This window comes from Nicotiana tabacum, chromosome 6, assembly GCF_000715075.1.
Source record: "Nicotiana tabacum cultivar K326 chromosome 6, ASM71507v2, whole genome shotgun sequence".
Taxonomy (NCBI): domain Eukaryota; kingdom Viridiplantae; phylum Streptophyta; class Magnoliopsida; order Solanales; family Solanaceae; genus Nicotiana; species Nicotiana tabacum.
The window spans coordinates 196,709,008-196,717,159 of NC_134085.1; the positions used below are offsets into that span (position 1 = coordinate 196,709,008).

Here is an 8,152-nt window from a genome sequence, read left to right on the forward strand (position 1 = left end):
TACTGAAGTCAGGAGCCCGCTTGGAGAATGGATGTGTTGTATCTTTAAGAAGAAATTGAAGTCAGGAGCCTACCTGAAGAACGGAGGTGTTACATTTTAAGAAGTTGTTAAAGTCAGGAGCCCGCCTGAAAAATGGAGGTATTATAATTTTAAGAAGTCGTTAAAGTCAAGAGCCCGCCTGGAGAATGGAGGTATTATCTTTAAATTGTTTGTCGAAGTCAGGATCCCGCCTAGAGAATGGAGGTGCTATATTTTTAAGAAGTAGTTAAGGTCAGGAGTCCGCCTGGAGAATGGAGGTATTACGTTTTGAGTCATAATTGAGGTCAGGAGCCCGCCTGTAGAATGGAGTTTGTTAATTTTAAGTCGAAGAAGTCAGGAGCCCGCCTATAGAATGAAGGTTGTTATATTTTAAAGTTAAAGGAGTCAGGAGCCCGCCTGTAGAATGGAGGTGTTTATTTTAAAAGTTACTGTTGAACTCAGGAGCCCGCCTGGAGAATGGAGGCCGTATTATCTTTTAAAGTCGTTAAAGTCAGGAGCCCACCTGAAGAACGGAGGTGTTACATTTTAAGAAGTTGTTGAAGTCAAGAGCCCGCCTGTAGAACGGAGGTTGTTATATTTGAAGTTGATGAAGTCAGGAGACCGCCTAAAGAACGGAGGTGTTACATTTTAAGAAGTTGTTAAAGTCAGGAGCCCGCCTGTAGAACGAAGGTTGTTATATTTGAAGTTGATGAAGTCAGGGGCCCGCCTGTAGAACAGAGGTTGTTATATTTTCAAGTTATGGTTGAAGTCAGGAGCCCGCCTGTTAGAACAGAGGTTGTTACAATTTCAAGTCGAAGTTAGGAGCCCGCCTGTAGAACGGAGGTTGTTATATTTTTAGTTGAAGAAGTCAGGAGCCCGCCTGGAGAATGGAGGCCGTATTATCTTTTAAAGTCGTTAAAGTCAGGAGCCCGCCTGAAGAACGGAGGTGTTACATTTTAAGAAGTTGTTGAAGTCAGGAGCCCGCCTGTAGAACAGAGGTTGTTATATTTGAAGTTGATGAAGTCAGGAGCCCGCCTGAAGAACGGAGGTGTTACATTTTAAGAAATTGTTGAAGTTAGGAGCCCGCCTGTAGAACGGAGGTTGTTATATTTGAAGTTGATGAAGTCAAGAGCCCGGTTGTAGAACGGAGGTTATTATATTTTCAAGTTGTGGTTGAAGTCAAAAGCCCGCCTGTAGAACGTAGGTTGTTATATTTTCAAGTTGTGGTTGAAGTCAGGAGCCCGCCTATTAGAACAGAGGTTGTTACAATTTCAAGTCGAAGTCAGGAGCCCGCCTGTAGAACGGAGGTTGTTAAATTTTAAGTTGAAGAAGTCAGGAGCCCGACTGTTAGAATAGAGGTTGTCATATTTGAAGTTGAAGAAGTCAGGAGCCCGCCTGCAGAACAGAGGAATACATTTCAAGATCAAGCCAGAAGTCAGTAATGCGGTGGGTTACAATAAAAAATACCCCCAGCATGAATCCCGTTTCAAAAATCAGAAAGAAGACTACAAGAGCAAGTCGGAGATAGATAAGATTTTGTAATTCCTAATTTAAGTCTAGCTTCTTGTTTTCTTTTGGAACGGTGTAATAAGGAGGTCGAAAAGCAGTAGCAACAGCGTGCATCAGCAGTAACAGCAAAAATGCAGTCTCATGGTAGTCCCAGCTACCAAAACTTCCCGAACTACATTAACCTGATTCCCTTCTAGCTAGGGATATGTAGGAAACCTTTGAAGCAAAGGTTCGGTTAAATCTCTTCAAAAATGCTTCACACGGAGTATTCCAACGGGCAAAAATCGCTCGTATCCGCTCACTTTATCTTTGCACAAAAACTCTTTGTGTTTTCGGACAAAGAGGGGCAGCTGTGAGCACGTGATTTTTGCTCTATGAGAACTACTCCCAAAAATTCAAAATAAAATGGTTTTGTGTTGTTTGTGATTTATTTGTATTTTTGTGTATGTTTATTTCTACTTTAATTAAGAAAAATACAAAAATATGTGTTGCAAGTGAATTTAGGATTTAATTTTACAATTTAAGAATTAATTAAACAAACAAGTTTGTTTTACAAAATGGAAAAATCACAAAAAAATATGTACTTTGCATTCTTGCACTTAATGTCCGAATTGTGTGATTTTATCTTTATTTGATGTTTAATTTCGTGTGATAGCTATTATTAAGAGTTAATGTTTTAGTTAATTGTCAATTTTATAATTTAATTAGGATTTTTAGTTGAAAAGGAATTAAAAGAAAATGAAAGAAAAAGAAGAAAAGAGTGAAAATTGGGCCAATTTCAGTGCAAAAAAATCAGGCCCAAATCACCCATGAACCAGGTCCAGTTTGGCCTGGCCAGAGACGTCTTAAAACGATGTCGTTTGGTCACTCTTAATCAAGGCCGTTGGATTAAATCGATCCAACGGCTGAGATTCAATCTCCCTTACCCATTCCCTGGCCCGACTAGTTCCCCGGTTCAAACCGCCCCAGTACTACTCCAAATGACGTCGTGCCTATTAAGTGAATTGATCCAGGCCGTTGATTGTGCTTGATCCAACGGTCAGGATTAAAACACCCCTCCGTATATAACCCTAATCCCTTATCCCACGCCCCAAAGCCATTCGCCCCCTCACCTCTTCGTCTCTGAGCTTCAAAGACCAAACAGATCCCCCGCCTCTTGCCATCGTGCCCGCCCACCGGAAATCGCCTCACGGCAGTTCCGGTGGTCCAAACGACCCCATATTTTCACCACTGATTCCCCTATATCTCCCCATTCCGAATCCCTAATTTTTTACCCTCGAATCTCAGCCGTGTGCTTTGAATATTAGATCGAAAATCAGGCCGGAACCCTATCTCGTCCAATAGCCTCCAATTTCACACCACAGCTTCCCCAAGACTTCCTCGTTCCAGTCCCACGCTCAGTTTTCTTTGAATCACCCCCGAGCTCCTCGAATCTTAGATCAAAGGAATCGACCCAAACCCTAATCCGTTCAAATACCACCAAACTCACACTCTACCACCCCCTGACCTCCCTCGTTCCCAAACCACCCTTAGTTTGCGTCGAATCACCCCGGAAAGTCTCGAATCAAAAGTCTCAGAGTGGTGATCTGAAGCTAGTTCAGAGACTAAGGTCAAAACTGACCTTAGTTGAATGTGTTCTCGTTCAGGAACACTCGACTAGGGTCCGTCTTGGCCCCAAGTCCAAAAGGCATCGGAGGTTCGAACCCAGGCCCCGTTTAATTGGTAGGTTTTCGTTTTATCTTCTTTTTTTTGTTCAGTAAATTCATCCTCTACTCCTTTCTTATTTTTTTTGTTTAAATTTGAATGTTTTGTGCTTACTCTGTAATTTGTTTCTTCTTTGTTTTCCTGAATGATTCGAATCAGTCAGTATTAATAAGTTTTGTATAAACTGTAGCTATTCCCGTAATTGCTCGCTATTACTGTTAGTTCAAAGTATATCATTTGTGATCGCCCCTCACTTTGTATATGAATTCAGTGTTTTCATTCAATGTATTTACAGTGTTGTTCGTATTTAGGTTTAACATGGAATTATGTTTAGTTTATTCCCCGAATCATTGTTCTTATGTTGATGCCATTTGATCTAATTTAAATTCTAGTTTGAACGGTCATTTGAATTCGAATTAAATTGGTCATAGCTGAAAGATGTAGTATAGATTAAAGGGTTTAAGGTAGGACATTAAATCACAGGAGTTTTCAGGAGTATTTTGGGGTTTTAAAAGACATGAAATGTTTAGTGTTAGTGGTCTGACCGTAAGGGTACTTAATTGACCATTAAACTAATAATTTGTCTAGTAGTAGTGGCTTGGGAAACATAATAGCATGGTGGATTAATTGAATATTATAAGCTGCCCATGCCTTTGGACACAAGACACAGGATAAATGGTTGTAAGAGAATATCATGGGCAAAGATGGTGGTGGTATTAGTTTAAGTACTTTTGAGAGTTGGGGGGGTATGTTTTGGTGATAAATAGGGTCACTCAAGACCAGAAAAGGGGCTGGTTCTTTTTTGGAGTAGAAAATCAGCTCTCTTTAGGCTTTTTTAGTTGGGTCTGGCTGTTTCTTTTGGGCAAACCTTAAGAGGAGAATATTCTGAAAACCTTGAGGGTATTGAACATTCTGAAAAACTAGAAGAGTTTTAAGAGTAAGCCTAGTTCAACTAGTACTATTCCATTGAGATTGAAAAGAGCTCCAGCTTGACTGTGGAGTTGTATTTTCGAGTTTTCTCTTGATTACTGAATTCTAGGGGTGTTTCTGCTTGCGCTTTGACTAATATTTGGTTGTCGTCAAGCTGTTTGGGGTCAGTTACTAGTTGTTTGTGTTGCTGTTGGTATTGCTGGGAATTTTAACTGGTTTTTCCTGAGTCGCTGCTGGTTATTTTTTGGTGCATTGCTGTTGTGAACTGCTATTGTATTGCTGCTCGCATTCTGCTGCTGCTAATTTCTTCTTCTTGCTTTGCTTCTTATATTTCAAACATCCAGGTACATATCCCGGAACCTTCAAGCTTGTGGACATAAAAATGAAATGCTACTTGAGATGATTTCTGACTTCTCATGTCTTGTTTTAGTTCAAAAGTGTAGCGCAATTATGTTTATTCGAATTTCATATCACTTGTATAATTGGACTGTTTGAGATCGTGTAGGATTGTTAACTCATTTGATTTGTGTGAAGAATTGAAACACCAGTTTTAATCTGATTTATTCCTTAATTCGTGTTATAGTTAAATCTGATATTTGGCTTATGATAGTTTAGCATGAGAGGTTGTGATAGTTAGTAGTAAAAATCTGATTCTCAATTGTTAATGATATGGCTTGTAGTTAATTTTGAAATAATGGTAAACATGTAAGATTTGAACATTCTAGGCCATTTCAGTATATTAATCATAAGGACTGCGTGAAAGTAATACCATTTGCCATGGTTATATAGAGTTGAACTGCTTACTTTGTAAAAAATCAATTAATTGCTTATAGTCGCTATTAGGTTGGTGAATAGCCATGCCCGTCTGCGTACTTAGGTTTTGATTTTTAACGGGTGGTGTTCATGACCCAATTATAATAGCTCTTAAACCATATAATTAACTAGGACTCCTCCTTTTATTTTAGAAACGAACTAAGTAAAATACTATAGATTACTTTAGGTTTGCCCTTTAAAAACAGTAAAATGAGATGAGCCTCGCTGAATAAACGCATAAATGGCGGGGCCCTCGTTAAATGTATATATTAAATACTTAGATTCCAGGACGGGCCATTTAGCGAATTTTACGGCCCCGTCCAAAATAACAACGTGTTAGTCTCTTTAGGCGCATATTTTAATAACATTACCTCCTTAAACTAGGGTGCACATTTATGTGACCCAAATCCAAATCTCAACGAAAGTCGAAATGTGTCGCTAACCACGGGTATATTGATTGTGACGTGGTTCGAGATGCATTTCCACGACGTTGCAAATTCCTTTTAAAAATAATGATTGAGACGAGCCTCGACAAACAAAAATACACAAGTTGTGGGACCCTCTATACGTGTTGGTAAAATTACTTAGACTTTGGGATGAGCCGTTTAGCAAAATTTCACGGCCCTACCCAAAATAATGATACGCTAGTCGCTTTAGGCGCGTATTTAATAATGTTATCTTCTTAAACTCGGGTGCACATTTATGTGACCCAAATCCAAATCTCAACAGAGTTGAAATGTGTCAATAACCACGGGTGCACTGATGTGACATGGTTCGAGATGTATTTTTATGATGTTGCAATCCTCGGTAAAAAAATAATAATAATAAAAGCGGTACACAGTTAAAATTTGCACATAGGTTCAACATGTATTAAAATCAGATAAATAAGCCGAATATGACAGTTGAGCGATCGTGCTAGAACCACGGAACTCGGGAATGCCTAACACCTTCTCCCGGGTTAACAGAATTCCTTACTTGGATTTCTGGTTCGCGGACTGTAACATAGAGTCAATCTTTTCCTCGATTCGGGATTCAACCGGTGACTTGGGACACCATAAATCTCCTAAGTGGCGACTCTGAAATAAATAAATAAATCCCGTTTCGATTGTCCTTTAATTGGAAAAACTCCCTCTGTGCCCTGCGGGCGCAGGTGAAAAAGGAGGTGTGACATAAGTGGAAAGAGGTGTACGAACACAGCAATAGTCCATTGTACATTATGTTGTATTAATTGTACTATAGACCTTGACACATTTTATTGGTTTTTGAATTCTTTTGTCCTTCTTCCGTGAACACGTGTGCTGCTACTCTATTTTAAGTAAATCACGTGTCTTTCTCTGTTTCCGCTTTCTTTTCTCTATCCTTCCCTATTCGCCCTCTCCTCTTTGTATCTCCATGCAGAGAACGCTCAATTTTTCCAGAAAATATCAAATCAAAGCAGAGAAAACCAATCGAAATTCTAAACTCCAGCACTATTCAGAAGCGACAAAGGGATGTGCAATTTCAATTGAAAAAGGAGACTATTCACTGTATTAACTTTGAAGATGCTGAATTGCTGATAACTCTGTGCATAATTTCGTTTTTATTTTTTTTATCTTTCTCTCTCTCTCTCTCTTTTAAGTCAAAGTGAATATAGACATATAGATCATCTAATTATGAATCTATACTCTTTTTTCTAGGATGAATCTCAGAGATGTCCTGATTCAGTCAGCATTTTATGGTTCGGTAAGAGCTTGTTCTTCCTTTAGTATACATGTGGGTTTTTTTTTTCAAAATTCATGTGTATATGCTGTTATTTTTGTTGGTTCGCCGTTTTCTATTGCCGTATATAATTAATTTCTTGGCATAAAGAAAGGTGAATAACGTTTTTTTTAGTTAGAAGAAAGGTGGTTACGGAAAGAAAACTTGGGTTATTACCTGAATATATCCTAGAATTATCTAATGAGTTCAGCTAGACCGCTCCTTTGTATTTTTTTTTTTTGTGTTACAGTGGAAACATTGCCTAAATGATTTGAATTAAAATAAAAGGAAAAAAAATTGTAGACACATTAGATTTGCTAACTCAATTGATTCTAATTAGAAATTTCTAAGATGAAGCTTCTTTCACATTCTGTTTTTCATTCAACTGATATTTAATATTATTTTATTAGTTTCTTATCGTTTCAGATGTAACCTAGGCATTTCTGCAAGTCAATCTTGTAACTGATCTTGTTTATATTAAAAATGTAACATATCTCGAGTTAATTTAGTGTCTTTCTTTCTCCTTTTGTTCTTTTCTGCACAATATATGTCCTATCTTTTTTTAGGAAGGTGCAATTCAGGAAATACTGCATTTACTAAGTTGGACATTTTTCACCAAGATACATGATTATTCAGTATGAAGAAACTTCTACATATTGGATTAGAAATTTCTATTTTTTTGCATAATAGATTATTTCTGCTCTGTTAGCCTTATATATCTTTATGAATTTGAAATGTATAATACATATATTTTATTGAAGAAAATTATAGGTATCAAAACATCATGGCAAAGGAAGCAACATTAATCAAGTAACACCAGCTACACCTGATTGGACATGCAAAATTCAAAGTTCTGGACAAAAGTTGAGAATGAGAAAGTCCTGAGAGAAAGATGAAATTTCAGAATCTTGTTTTTGCAAGATAAATAGGTAATTTTATTTATCTTCTATGTATACAATCAACTTTGTTTAACCAAGCTTAAATAGATATCCTTTCAGTCCAATGGTGCAGTTTTTTGTCAATCAGTTTTTTAAGTACATAAAAATTAGAGATTTTGGTTTCACTGAAAAGATATGATTCTTGGAAATATAATGATACTTTGGTGAGCGTTTTTCTTTTAAATCAGTTATATATGCTATATCTAACATTGGAGCTTATGATGTAGTCTTCCATAATCCATAGTCTTGAGATGACTCTAACTTCCTTCTAATTCTTTGTAAATGCAACTTCCAAAGTAATTTTCAGATATTAATAAGTTAGATTCAAGATCAATATTTGGACAAGCTCTTTTCGAGTACTGGTTAATGCATACAAATAGTTGAATTTTCATTTTGATTACCATTTCAATTCTCAGAGTTATAACATTAGTGACAACCTCTAAGGTAGTCAAATCTTCTACTTTCTCTTTTTGAGAATAGCAGTTGGTAGAAAGTCACAGTTG

General features: G+C 37.4%; 1 long non-coding RNA gene across 1 annotated transcript; it reads left to right on the plus strand.

Annotated features, from left to right (window-relative positions):
* Positions 1-6,355: 6,355 nt before the first annotated feature.
* LOC142181537 (uncharacterized) lies at positions 6,356-7,856 on the plus strand. Its single transcript, XR_012710185.1, has 3 exons — positions 6,356-6,500; positions 6,651-6,696; positions 7,483-7,856. It is a non-coding gene; the product is annotated as an uncharacterized LOC142181537 (long non-coding RNA).
* Positions 7,857-8,152: the final 296 nt, after the last annotated feature.